The sequence below is a fragment of the Carettochelys insculpta genome, chromosome 23, assembly GCF_033958435.1.
Source record: "Carettochelys insculpta isolate YL-2023 chromosome 23, ASM3395843v1, whole genome shotgun sequence".
In the NCBI taxonomy this organism is placed as follows: domain Eukaryota; kingdom Metazoa; phylum Chordata; order Testudines; family Carettochelyidae; genus Carettochelys; species Carettochelys insculpta.
The window spans coordinates 14258250-14272602 of record NC_134159.1 but is presented as its reverse complement, the minus strand read 5'-3'; the positions used below and the strand labels follow the sequence as shown (position 1 = coordinate 14272602).

At 51.3% G+C, this 14353-nt stretch overlaps 1 protein-coding gene across 7 annotated transcripts in view; it reads right to left on the bottom strand.

Moving 5' to 3' along the window:
- The window catches only part of AGRN (agrin), a 248498-nt gene that overhangs the window by 79219 nt on the left and 154926 nt on the right, over positions 1-14353 (bottom strand). The window lies entirely within an intron of this gene.

The following is a 14353-nucleotide window of genomic DNA, read 5'->3' as shown; positions in this document are numbered from 1 at the left end:
ACCCAAAGCACATGGCATGGAGCCAGATCCTGCCCTTGTGGGACCCACACCGCAGGCCAGGACAGGTGCAGACTGCGCTGTGATATTAACACTCAGCATTCCTGCCTCTGGACTGGTGCTCCCCATAAGCTGAGGGCTTGGGCAGCTGCCCAGGAGAGATTCAGGTGCCACCGTACAACACACGCTGCCAGGTGTGGGTGCTCTGCTATCCACTGAGTGGCCTTTGAATCTCCTGGGTGGCTGCCCAAGCACTCAGCTTACTGGGAACTCTGGAGCTGGGTACCATTCCCAGCTCTGCCACTGCCCAGTGGTACAACCTTGAGCAAATCACTTCCCTTCCTGGGGCCTCTCTCTCTCTCCCACCTTTTATCTGTTTAGACCATAAGCTCTTGGGTGGGGAGGGGGAGGCTCTCACTTGCTCTGTGCTCTACGGCACCTGCCACAACCTGCTTGGGGCCTGTCGCCCCAACTGTAGTACAAGGAGACAACAAGTGAGCAGGGCAGGTGAAATTAGCCAGGCCATGGAGAAATGCTGGTAGGTAGATGGATGAACTGCACGGCACTGATTTCCCTTCTCCCCTCCCCCCAGTATTGACAATGACCACGCCCCTTCTGAGATGACGGCTGGGACCCAGCTATCCTCAGCCCTCCATGCCAAGCAGCATTGACTGACATCCATTCAATGAGGGAGAAAGGCAAATCAAATAAAAATCTGAGTGCAGAACAAAAGAAAAATACCCTCACCTTGTAAATCTATCCAGTGCGGGGTAGAAAACAGCCACCCACCTTTGTGCACTGCAATTTATGCAAATCTAGCAGGATCACATGGCTGAGGGCTGGTGTCTTTCTAATAGGAGAGGCACAAATCTCTTTATCACATACAGTAATCAGAGCAGCCAGCATAGACCAGCTCGGCATCTGAATTGCTAATGTAACAGGAAAGGTGGTATTTAAGTTTGCAGCGATGAGGGGACAGGTATGTGCACACCAGGGTTTGTGAGCAACGCACAGCCACAGCCGTGGGAAGATGTGGCAGCTCCCAGGAATGCCATTGACTTGTGCTGAACAATACCCCACACACACCCAGACACTGTGCACACGCACCCAGAGCACACCTTGCACTGCAAGTACTATGCACGCACACACACAGAGCACACACTACATATACAACTGCCGGTACACACATGCAGGCACACACTACATATACCACTGCAGGCGCACACACACAGAGCACACAGATCCCAGCATATCCCCTTCACCATGTAGACCTATCACATGCCTGCACGCATCTGCTACATCCACGTTACAGGCACACGCTCTACATACATGTTACAGATACACATCCAGCCGATACTTAGGTTTGCCAGACTGCATTTTTAAAAATAAACTCTATGGGTTTTTAAAGTTTTTTTTTAAAACTATTTTTATTTAATCTTTCACTCTTGCAGGAAATGACAGGGAAGATGTTGGAACAGCAGAGGGGCGGGAGCAGAAATAATTATTTAATGACAATGAACAGAGAGATGCCAAACAGTTAAAGCTTTAGCACTGTTAAAACACAAACAGTTAACACCACACACCAAAAAAAGAAAAAAAAATCTCCGTATCCTTAAATCAAACATTCATACGTTCTCAAGCAGCTTTTCTTACTTGGCCAGTAGAAATGCTGATCCTTACTGACGGAAACGATTTTTTTTTGTCGGTTTGCGTGTGCACCGTGAAATTGATGTGTATAGCCATTTCCTGATAAAAGCCTGCACCTCCCAAGCCTGCATGCATGACACCCCCGCACACAGTATAAACTGCACTCCTTGCAGACACACTGCACACACTACACACGTCCACCCCATGTACACCAACACGATGTACCTTCCGCCTGGAGACTGACCTACATACTAGAGAAAGAGAAATCATACAAGGCAAAATAAAAAACTCATTTACACTTCAATTCCCGGCCACTTGGCTTTGACGGCTTGGAGATTTTGAGCTCATATGCACGGCAACAATGCGCCACTCAGAGACTAATATCGTCAAATAAAAAAGAACTCTCTTTCTCGCCGACCCAATATCTAAAAGCAATTTATCATTTTTATGAAGCTCCGTAGATAGTTGCTCTCACTCTTCCCCTTGCTGCTGCTCTCTCTCTCTCTCTTTCTCTCTTTTTAAATGCAGATGAGTCTGTTTAGCTCCAAGATTAGAGAGTGCAAGGGAGGACAGACAGCGTGTGAATATGAAATGCATGACAAGAGGGGATTGAGCCGGCCCCACCCGCCTCTCCCTCTCAAGCCGGGCTCCGGAGCAGAAGTGTAGCTGTGCAATGCCTAATCAAGCTGCCACTCAGAGGGGCCAAAGATAGAGCTGTCTTGGTGACCAGGCTTCTCAAAAGCAAATGGCAGCAGCCGGTGTGCCGGAGAGATGTGGGGACTCAGCGCAGAGCCGGAGCGGATTATAATTAGCTACCTGCTTGGAGGAGACAGGACAGAATGTGAGGGGGATGCAGAGTGAGGTGCAAGCATTCTGGGTAGGCTCTGCTGGCAGAGACCGCTGGGCATGTGACACCCAAGGCAGCCCATCCATGCCCAGGGTGGCCCCACTGACTGAGCAGGAACTGGGCCAGGGTGAGACCAGCTTGTGCTGCTCTGTTGGGGAGCAGAGCAGAAGGACAGATAAGGCCTGAAGAGAACTCTAGTTCCCTGCCACCACCCACCCCTCAGAGATGGACCTTACAAGGGAAATGGGAACCCAGGGGTTGGCAGGGAGGGCTGCATGAGCGTCATCTCATTGTCCTTTTCTTCATCTCCTCTCATCAGCCTGCCTGTGTGCATCTGCTCTCTGTGGTTTTATGCTTCGACTTCAAGCCCACTGAGACAGGAGCTCTTTGTGGTTTGTACAGCACCTAGCACATGGGACTAGGGCTGGCAGATGCTACCACAGTGCAGACAATACAGATCAGAGACGGAGAGATCAGGGCAGGCCCCATAGCTAGCAATCAGCCACCCACACTGGGTCATTCCACTCACAAGGGCAGGGAGCAGGTCTTCCCCACATCGGATGCACTGGAGTAGAGATTTACAACCTCTGGCTACCTTTCATCCTAGCCTGAAGATGAAGCCTGGACTCTGGATGGGAGACTATGAATGTGCGTTGGGACAGCCTGTCACAGAGTATGGGGGTCCCCAGGCCCTGCGCCCCACCCAGTCAGGAGTGGCTCTCACTCACCAGGTGGAACAGAAGGTTTATTAGTCGACAGGGACACGGCATAGTACAGCAACCAGGAACCGTCAGTCCAATCCATTTTGGGTAGACTTTGGCTCCCCTTTGTCTCTCTCCCTTAGCCCAGGCTAACCGCCTTCCAACTCCCAGTTCCAATTCAAAGTGGCCAAACCCCTTGTACCTCCTTTGTCCTCCTTCCCAGGAAAAAAAGGTGTCACCTGTCAGCTCATATTACCACTATGCTGCCTAGTGAAACTTAGGGAAACTGCTGGGAACTGCAGGGCATTAGAAAACACAGGCCATGTAACCATGGGAATAAGATCCCCGCACGCCCCACTCTGTTACACAGCCATCCCGCATTCTCCACCAGAAGGCAACCCACACTGAGTCTACACAAGACTTCATGACAGCACGCTGGCTGGCCAGAGGGAAGGATGGGCTGGGACCCCCAACCAGAGCCTGTAAAAACATTACAAGAGCTTCCGAAAGAAAAGCACCGCAGAGAAAGTTTCTGCCCGAGCCCTCCCCACCAGGCGCCGCGGAATGGAACCCTGCAGCGTGGAAGTCACACCAGCCCTCTGCAGCTGAGGAGGCAGGTACGACCCCTGCTCAAAAGAGCGTAGGTTCTGACTTAGCCTGAGGCTTCTGGGTGGCACAACGGGTCAACGCCTGGACCAGTTCTGCCTCTCCGTGCAGTTCAGGAAATGAAGAGGGAGCATGAGATGGGGAGCGGTGGATCTACAGGATTAAGGCCAACTTTGTCTGGCATTTCCCTGGGGCTGCCAGCGCTGGGCTGCACTTCAGAAGTCCCAGCCCGAATCTCGCCTCACAGTCTGTGGCTGAGTTAGCCCCTACCTGTCCGTTTTCACTTACTTTTACGGCGCACAGTGCTGAGTAGGACTCAGCTGCCCTTAGAAACTGGAGGCAGGGAGAAGTTAAGTGACTCGGGCCAGGTCTACACGACATTGTTACACTGATACAACGAGTGGTCTCTCTGGGGTGTGACAAATCCACACCTTGGAGTGGCCATGAAGCTGTTCCAACCCCCAGGGTAGACAGGATGTGGGACGAGTCAGTACAGACACTGTCCCTCACCGAGGTGCACTAACTACACTGCCGAGAGAAGCTCTCCCATTGGCACAGAAGTGTCTCCACAAAAGCACTCCAGCTGCACCAATGCGGAAGTGCCGCTGCAGCTTTTTAAGTATGGATCTGCCCCCAGAAATGCTCAGGGCATGAGCAACAGCTCCAGCTGCCCTAACCTTGGTGTTCAGACAAGCCAAACCAATGGGGAGAGGAACAACTGCTTCTAGAGCCTCTCTTAGCCCTGCACCACTTAAGGCTGGACAGGGCAGCTAGCCCCATTTTACTGATGGGAATTGAAGCACCAGGGTGTTAAGTGATGCACCCAAGGTCACATAAAAAGTCTGTGTCAGAGGACAGTGTTAAACCTGAGTTGCATCATTGCCAGGCTGGGTTTCTAACCAGTGCGCTATTTGTGCCTTCAAGGTAGTCAGACAATATAGCACACAGAGGAGGCAAAGGAGCTAGTCCAAGGAGGCAGGTGGTGGGACAGGGTGAAATTGAGAGTGCAAAGTGTAGGCTGACTAGGAGGGACGATTTCCTAAGGGTAAGGGTCGAAGGGCCCCCGCAGAGTCCTCCACATGGTGGAACGGAAAACTCCCTGCTTGACCCAGGCCACAACAAGGGGCTGGATGGGAAAACCTCATCCCTTCCCGCCACCTCCCCTTGCAGAAGGGCCCATTACAGATGGGAATCGGACAGGCTGGTGCCCAAGCCCCTGTTCCCCTCCAAGAGCAGCCCAGCAGTGGTTGCAGAAGCCCCTGCAGGTCCTTGAAGAGGTCAGCACAGGGCAGCAGAGTCCTATAGCCTTCAGGATCTCGTTGCACTTCCAGCCTTAGGCTTGGTCTGCACTAGGCAGGTAACTCCATTGCGGATGCGCACTTGTAGTTATGTCCACTGCAGAGCTAGGATCGACTTATCTGCAAACGCCTTACTTGCCCATCCTCACAGAGGGAGGTTGCCGGAAGAAATTGGTATTGAAGAGCACAGGGGTCAACCGTCACCCCAGAGAGTTCGAATTCGCATGTCTCTACCACACGCACAAACTCAAACTCCAGAAGATCACCCCTGGCTGAGCTGCTCTTCCTGGTAGCGTAGCCGTGCCCTGAGGCTGTCTCCTCAGCTCACCCCGGCCTGACCCGGCGGCGCAGATAAGGCCCCTAACAAAGGGGGTGGGTGGGAAGGAGGGGGACAGAGACTACAGCCCATGTTGCGCTTTGCTACCTGTGGTGCTGTGGCCGAGGCAGCCCTGGGATCTCACCAGGAAGAGGCCTGGTGAATTATTTAGAGCGCGACAGCAGGGCCTGACGCCATCCGCTCCCCTTGTGCAGCCAGGAGCGTGTGAAGTCCTCCCCCGGGATCAGAGGCCGGGGGGCTGAAACATGCAGGGGGCAGCAGTGCACAAATCCCCCAGGCTCCTTTCCTCCACCTTTCCCTCACCTCAGCAGCCCCGCTCCCCACATGGCGGGGAGCGTCGGACACCGGGACACCGCTCCTTTGTACCCGCCAAGCCCTTGCCCTTGCCCTGCCCATCCTACGCCAGACACACACCTGGCTGCAAAGTGACTCTCGAGGCACAGATCGAAATCACCCATCCCACTCGCCCCCCCGTCACACACAGCGCTGGCCCCCGCCTCCCACCCCCCTCCCAACAGCAAAGGGCGGCGACAGCTTTGCCCAGACCCACAGGGAACAAAGGGAGAGCGTGTGGGGGGCGGGGGACCACGGCTGAGCAGAACTTGGGCCCTCTGTGTTCCGTTCACACCCATCCTGCCCCCTGGTTCCAATTTAGTTCCAACTCAGATCAATAACTGAGGCTCCCTCTGATTTCCCATTACAATTGTGGCTCTCCACAGCTGCGCCATTGACAGATGCAGACTCAGGAGAGGGGGAGGGTAGGTGCTGGGGGTAGGTCGGCTCTCTTTCAGCCCTCCCCAGGGGCACAAGCTCTCAGAGCCGTCCCTGCTGGCCTGCGCGCACTGCCAGGAACTCTTGGGCAGCAGAGGGAGAGGGAAGTAATAAAGGCAATTACTTTAGATCCCCGCTCAAGTATTCAAACACAAGTGATGCTCCAAAGCAGACCGGTTCTTGACCTAGTGACCAGGACTCATTTCCATTTAGCCTGCTGACCCCAACCACATGTCATGTGGGAGGGATGGGCTCAGAGGAGAGCTCCCCCGAGAATCAACAAAGACAACTTAGACTTTATACAACCGTTTGATCTATATCGCTCCACACGGTTCACGAGGGTGGCGCTGCTACAGAGGAAGCCAGGGGGTTTTTTACTACTGCTGTCAATAAGAGAGTCACAGCCCTCATTTATGGGTCACTATTTTAGGGTGCATTTCCTTTCTGCGTTAGTCTCAGCCTTCATTTTCACTTTTGCGTGTAGCACCACCTCTGTCAATTTCACTTTCCAGCACCAGTCAGCCTCACAGGGCTCACGTTGCCCACATTACAGGAAAAATGTGTATTTTTGCATATGAAAATACTGCGCTAGAATTTAAATACTGGAAACATTTCTATTCCTCTTCATGTCTCCTAACATCTTTTTTTTTAATTACTTTCAATTTGATCTGGTGATATCTCTTTAATATGGGGCAGATCCCTAGCATTTATTTCTTTAAAGATTTCTCATTTTTAAAATTATACAAAACAACAGATACAATGATGAAAGGTCAACCACATATAAGGTGGATATTTGGATGAGGCTGTATAAGGATAACGATTGGTCCTTCCAGCTGGAGCAACATTAAACAATCACACTCAGCGTACATACTGACATTTAAACAAGAGACTAGGTAAGTGCGTTTATTTCACCAAAGGGACAGCATCAGCTTAATTGTGGCCAAATGCTTAAATTCTGTAAAAAATCTCTCATAACACCTGAGTCCTCCTCTTTCACAGAAAAAAAAAATCAAATCAATCTGCCCAGGAATGTGGAGTTATTCGTTTGTTGTTTTGTTTTTTGGGGGGACCCCCAAAAGCATATCACTAAGGCTGTAACCATGAGGCCCCACAGTAGCTGGTGTTTTTAGTGGGGAGGATGGGGCATGTCAAAGTGAGGGTTCTCTACCCTGGTGTGGAATTTCCCTGTGCTAACAGTGAAACTGACTTTGCTGGCTTTCCACAGGGAGACATACACTTATACATTAAAACCAAACCAAACCCACCCTAAATGCCAAACAGTAATAAGCAAATCAGATGTTTATGTGGCTTTCATTTTTAATAATCTCAGGTATTATGGATAAAGAAACTTGTTTGTTTACAGCAGATGATTTTAAATTTGATTTTATAAAGTGCCCATTTGATATCATGATGTGGCTGGACTATGCAAGCATAAAACCCAGAGAGAATAAAACAAAACACCTTTACTCTCCCATCAGAACTGAGAAATATAAACCAAGTTTATTACAACTGGCAAAGGCACTCAGCCATACAAGCACCACATAGCATGAAATTCCCACTGAAATCAGCAGGAGCTTTCCTTTCCAAAAGGGACCTCCCTTCAGCTGTACTTTAATGTAAGGTATTGTGGTAGAGTTACTACAGCCGGCTGGGAAAAGAATAAAATCAGAAAGTGAATTTTTTTAAAAAAAGAGGAAGCAGTGTTAAGTCCCTCAATCAGGAAAGCACTTAAGCATGTTTGTAACATTAAGCATGTGTTTCGGTTCCATTTTCTACGGTAAGATTTCAGCAGGTACATGGGAGCTTTGCTGAGTTGGGGCATAAAGTAGTAACAAATGTGGTAAAAACGTTCTTGGGATTCCCAGCCTCATAAAAAGGCACAGCAGATGATGTCAGAGTAAATATCAAACAGCAGGAATACTGCCCACGATGGCAAAGACCTCTTAGCATTTCTGCCCACCCGTGTTTGGAATGACATGACTTCGCAGTTAAAATTACCAAATGAAGGGCTGCAGGCTTGTCTTTCCATATGTTGCGATTGTATGCTTCGCTTACAGGCCACAGCTCAACTGTGCTAGGCAGAGTGTAAACACATAACAGAGAGATGGTCCTTTCTCTCCAAATCTAAGTAGATGATGACAGGTGACAGGTGGACAAGATGCAGAAACAAGAGTGCATAATGTAGCAATGAGACAATCTTAGCCCCATAATCTGAAGAAGATGCTCTAGTTCAGAGGCTTTCAAACTTCATTGCATTGCGACCCCCTTCTGAGAACAGAAATAACTGCATAACTCCAGGATGTAGGACCGAAACCTGCGCCCACCCAAGCCCTGCTGCCCAGGACAGGGGGTCAAAACCAAAGCAGGAGCCCCAGTGCTGTGAGGAGCAAGGAGAAGGGGAGAGGCAAAACCCATCGGTTTTAGCCCCAGGTTGGGAGCTTGTAACCAGAGACTTACCACCCAGGGCTAGTACCCTCAGGCTTTGGGTTTGCCCCTCGGCTGCAATGTTCCCTCTTAGTTTTTTAAGTCTACGTGCTGGGTGACACCTGAATCTCCTCTGAGCGACCACTCAACGGCTCAGCTTACAGGCAAATCTGCTGGGCAGTGGGCCTCAGGCTTTGGCCTCAAACAGTGGGGCTCACAATTCAGTCTCGGGCCCCACCAAGGCTACTGCCAACTGTGGCAATTCCATTAAAACGGGGCCACAACTCACTTTGGGGACCCCATCCGCAGTTTGAGAACGGCTGCTCTATTTCCAGCAGGGTTGAGTTCAGGGAAGTCCTTGTGCCTGTGTTAAGCAGGTCAGACTAGATCACAATGATCCCTTCTAGCCTTCGAACCAAAGAACAGCACACAGGCTGCCTCACCACGTACGTGGGAAGAGTGATAGAAACACCATCCACAGGAGAGAGACGGGGCATCAAGACACCTGCGTTCCACCCTGCACTTCCCTGGGGCTGCATCTTCATTAGCAAAACCTGCCCTCTGTACTCCCCCAGCACTGGCTGGGGCCAGAGACACCCCCTGCTACAAAAAGCAAGGGCAGGAGGGTGAAGCTAGTCATGCTTGAACTGGAAATAGGAGGCTTAAAAAAAGAAACACACAAAAACCAGCGATGGGAATCAGCCAGTGGAACCCCGCAGCCAGACCCGCTGATGGGGGGGGGAGCGGAGGGAGCAATTGTCCCTGGGGCCCCTTTGAAGTGCCACCGCAGTGCGGCTGTGCACAGCTGGGGGGTGGGAAGTGCCACTAAGAGCTGAATGTCCTAGGCCCCGCCCCTGCTGCCCTTGGCCCCGCCCCTTCTGGGTGTGGAGTCAGGCCCCCCCCTGCCCACCAAGCCCCAGGGCCCATGGCGCCTCTCAACACGACTGCCCATAGCTGTACAAAATCCCCCAGAGGCTTTACATCGAGCTTAGGTGGCTTTTAAAGGTAGATGATGCACTAGTTCTACCACAAGTTGATCCAGATGTAAAGGTTCCCAGAAGGAAACCTCTGGCCTGCTCTGCAGGAGGTGAGTGGATAATGATCTCTGCTGGCCTTAACACACACTGTCACCTACACATCGTGGTTAGATGATACAATGGCCAAAACGCCTGAGCCACATCTACACTAAGGCTGCATCGACGCTACAGCAGAAAGTCAACTTAAGCTACACAACTCCAGCTACGTCAACAACATAGCTGACATCGACATACGTTAAGTGGAGTTACAGCGGACTCTGCACTGCAGGGGGTTGATAGGAGAAATGTTCCCACTGACTCCCCTTACTCGTCTCTTCCAGGGTGGAGAGAGCTGCAATCAATTTGATGAGTCTTCACGAGACTTGCTAAATCAACAGCCAGTGCATTGATCTTGGAGCGTGGATCTGGGCTACGGTGCAGATCGAGCCTTGATGTCCCCCTGCTGGAATCTTATCTGTGATTAATTATGGATCTCTTTTCCCCTGCAAAATCTTGAGAACTTATAACCTATGAGTGCCTCAGTTTCTCCACCTGTAAAATGAGGATAACGAGGATGGCGCTCTCCCATGGATGTTCTGAGTTATGAAGTGGGAATGCTGGATGCATTTGCGGTTTCAGTTAAACCACTGTGTGCTTAGAACTGCAAAGAATAAGGCGTCAGTGGTGCATCTGATCGCTCTTCACGAGTGGTAGAAATCTGGAGCCAAGAGCTGACCTTTCCCCAAGCCCCCTGGGTGGCTGTGGGGAGGCAGAGACGCAAGCAGAGCAGGACAAGCAATTCAAGATTTCAGCTAGCTGCACAAAGCCAGGAGGCAGGGCTGACTCCTCATCCCACTGCTCTTGGCTCTGCTGGAGCAGACACAAGAAAAAAAGACATGCACATGGGGAGGAGGGAGCAAGCGGTGTCACTGGGATTTATTGGCACCAACATATTCACTGCCACGGCTAGGACGGCCACGGTTACAGCCTGCCTTGCCTTGTGAGTCGGTCTGAGTGCGCTGTTGTTTCCCCCAGGGCTTGCTAAAGGGAGGAAGGTTTAGGTCAGAGGTGGGGAAGCTTTTCCGGGCTAGGGACCCACAAAATTCAGTGGGGAACCACACAAAAGGAAGCAACTAACCCAAAAACATAAAAACCCCTCACTGAAGTGGTCCCTGACAGACACCCCCTTCCCTAACGCACCAGCCTCCTGGTGAAGAGGGAGGACTGAGGCTCAGAGCTTCCCCTCGGTCAGAGTAACTCTTTTGGGGGCCTGGGGAAAGTAGAATTTGTGGGACACCCCTGCCAGGCTCTGGAGTGGAGCCAAAGGTGAGGGAAGGTGCAGGAGCAGGCTGGAAGTACGTGTGTGAGATCCGGAGAGAGAGAGAGGGTGGCAGGAGCAGGCTGAGGGGCAGGGTCTGAGTGGAAGGGAGGGTGCGGGAATGGGCTGGGTTGGGGCGGTGGAGTCTGGGCAGGAGGGGGAGCAGAAAGGCGCTGGAGGCAGGGGTTTGGGACAGGGGCAAGTTTGCGTGTGAGGGCAGTGGAGGGGCGCTTACCTGCACAGATCTCTGGGAACACGTGGCTCTAGGAGCTCTGCTGGGGTGGGGAGAGGGGGACCTCATGGACTGGATCAAGGCAAGCCACTGTCCGTAAGCTCCCCAACCCTGGTTTAGGCGCAGGGGATGGGGAATAGAAGGCTAAAGTAGTCTGGTTTTGCATCCCCCTCCAGCTAGGCCATGCCAAGCTCTGGCACTCCCCCCGTCGCGCTGCCAGTTTTCTAACTACCCAAAACAGAACACCCTTGCCCTGCCCCCTGCGGGTGAGGGCTCCAGCTGAGGGCATGGCTCTAGGAGAGGGCAGGGGATGAGGAGGCACAGGAGGGGTTTGGGGTTGGCGCACAGGAGCAGGTACAGGGTGCCGATTCTGAGGCGTTTGGGGGTGGATCTCAGGGATGGGGCAGAGGGCTGGGGTGCAGGAAGGATTATGGGATGTGAGCTTCAGGCAATCCTCGCCTCTGGCACTGACATGTCCCTCAACTCCTAGGTGGAGGTTTGGCCAGGCAGGTCTGCACGTTGCCTCTGCCTGCAGGTGTGGTTCTCAGCCAATGGGAGCTGCGGAGCCGGCAGTCAGGGCAAGGCATGGAGCCATCATGGCTGTCCCTCCACTTTAGAGCCAAGGGACATGTCACAGCTTCAGGAGAGCTGCACAGAGCCAAACAAGGAGCGTCCCAGCCCTGGACCAATTGGACTTCTAACAGCCAGCTTAGAGGTGCCACCAGGACTTCTTTTTGACCGGGCGTTCCAATCAAAAACTAGACCCCCGGCAGCCCTATCCCCTGGTATCACGCAGTGACCAGCTCCTTCCAGATGGAGAGCATGAGGGAGCCTTAATGGGGCTTTTCATTCTCTGACTGAGTTACCAGCCCTGGACGAACCAGAGTGGTCAGGTCCTTTCTCTGAACATCCAGAGCTGGGACAGGTTTTGGCCCTTTTCTGCTTCAGGTCACAGCTTTCATCATCTAAGGAGCCTGCTTCTGCAGCAGCAGACCAGCAGCAGCTGGAGTGGTGACTGTCTGCTCCCCCGCCTCCCCCCCCACAGGCAGATGGAGGAATGAACTCCCATGTCCTCGCACCATCCATCTTCTGTCCACATGGCCTTCGCAGAAGGGCCAGAGGCAGGATAGTCTCTCTGGGTGCCAGTCGCATCACTTAGTGCGGTCGGTCACAGCCAATGAGCCACAAAAGTGACCTACAGAAGCACTCACACATTCTCTCTAAGGATGCCCGGAACTCAAGCGAAGCCACAGTGAGGCCAGTGGGAGCTCTGGAAAGAGAACCAACTTGCTGGGAAAAGGCAGGGCTCTGGGGATGGGATTCCACCGTGACACAGGACAAGGAGCGTGGGGTGCGGAGGGGATAGGTCAGGATGGACAAAGAAACAGGTGATAGAGGGAAGGGGAAGGAGAGACTGGCTCCATCTTGCTAGAGCAATATGGGTCTTGTCTGTCAGAGACAGCTGAAGTGAGAACCAAAACGGGGTTTCTAACTGATACAGCTAACAGTGAAAAATGCTGTATGGACCCTCTTATTTGGGGCTAGGAATAAGAACATAAGAATGGCCATAATGAGTCAGACCAAAAGCCCATCCAGCCCAGTATCCTGTCTTCATTCAGACAGTAGCCAATGCCAGATGCTCCAGAGGGAGTGAACAGAACAGGTAACCATCAAGCGATCTCTCTCCTATCATCTATTTCCAGCCTCTGACAAACCAAAGCTGGGGACACCATTCCTCCCCATCCTGGCTAATAAGTATGGATGGAGCTAACCTCCAAGAATTTCTGTAGCTCTTTTTTGAACCCCGATAAAGTCCTGACCTTCATAGCCTCCTCTGGCGAGGAGTTCCACAGGTTGTCTGTGCGCCGTGTGAAGAAAAACTTGCTTTTGTTTGTTTTAAACCTGCTAAATATTAATTTCATTGGACTACCACTAGCTCTTACATTATGGGAACAGGTCATTAGCTTTTCCTTCTTCAGTGTTGAATAGTAACAGAGAGTAAGTCGTGCTAGTCTATACACTATCAAAACAAAAAGCAGTCAAGTAGCACTTTAAAGACTAGCAAAATAGTTTATTAGGTGAGCTTTCGTGGGACAGACCCACTTCTTCAGACCATAGCCAGACCAGAACAGACTCCATATTTAAGACACAGAGAACCAAAAACAGTAAGCAAGGAGGACAAATCAGAAAAAGGTAATCAAGGTGAGCAAATCAGAGAGTGGAGGGGTGGGGGGGAAGATCAAGAATTAGATTGAGTCAAGTATGCGGACGAGCCCCTATAGTGACTCAGAAAGTTTCCATCACGATTTAAACCATGTGTTAATGTTCCGAATTTGAATATAAATGTCAGTTCGTCCACTTCTCTTTCTAAAATGGAGCGATAATGTCTCTTCATTAACACACATACCTTGAGGTCATTGAGAGGATGCCCCATTCCATTAAAATGCTGACTAACTGGTTTGTGGATCTGGAGTGTTTTGATGTCTGTTTTGTGCCCGTTGACCCTTTGTCTAAGGGAGTTAGAAGTCTGTCCAATATACAAAGCATCTGGGCATTGTTGGCACATGATGGCATATATGATGTTAGTAGAGGAGCATGAGAAAGTGCCCGTGATTCTGTGAGTAACCTAGTTAGGTCCACTGATGGTATTTCCAGAGAAGATATGTGGACAAAGCTGGCAGCGGGCTTTGTTGCAGGGAAAGGTTCCAGGACTGGTGTTCCTGGGGTATAGACTGTGACTGTTAGTGAGGATCCTCATGAGGTTGGCAGGTTGTCTGTAGGAGAGAACAGGCATGTCACCCAGGGCCTTCTGGAGTGTAGCATCCTGATTAAGAATAGGTTGTAGGTCTTTAATAATTCGTTGCAGTGGTCTGAGTTGGGGGCTGTAGGTGATGACCAGTGGTGTTCTGTTCTTGGCTCTTTTGGGCTGATCTTGGAGTAGCTGGTTTCTGGGTATGCGTCTGGCTGACATCAAGGTATGTGTGTTAATGAAGAGACATTATCGCTCCATTTTAGAAAGAGAAGTGGACGAACTGACATTTATATTCAAATTCGGAACATTAACACATGGTTTAAATCGTGATGGAAACTTTCTGAGTCACTATAGGGGCTCGTCTGCATACTTGACTCAATCTAATTCTTGATCTCCCCCCCCACCCC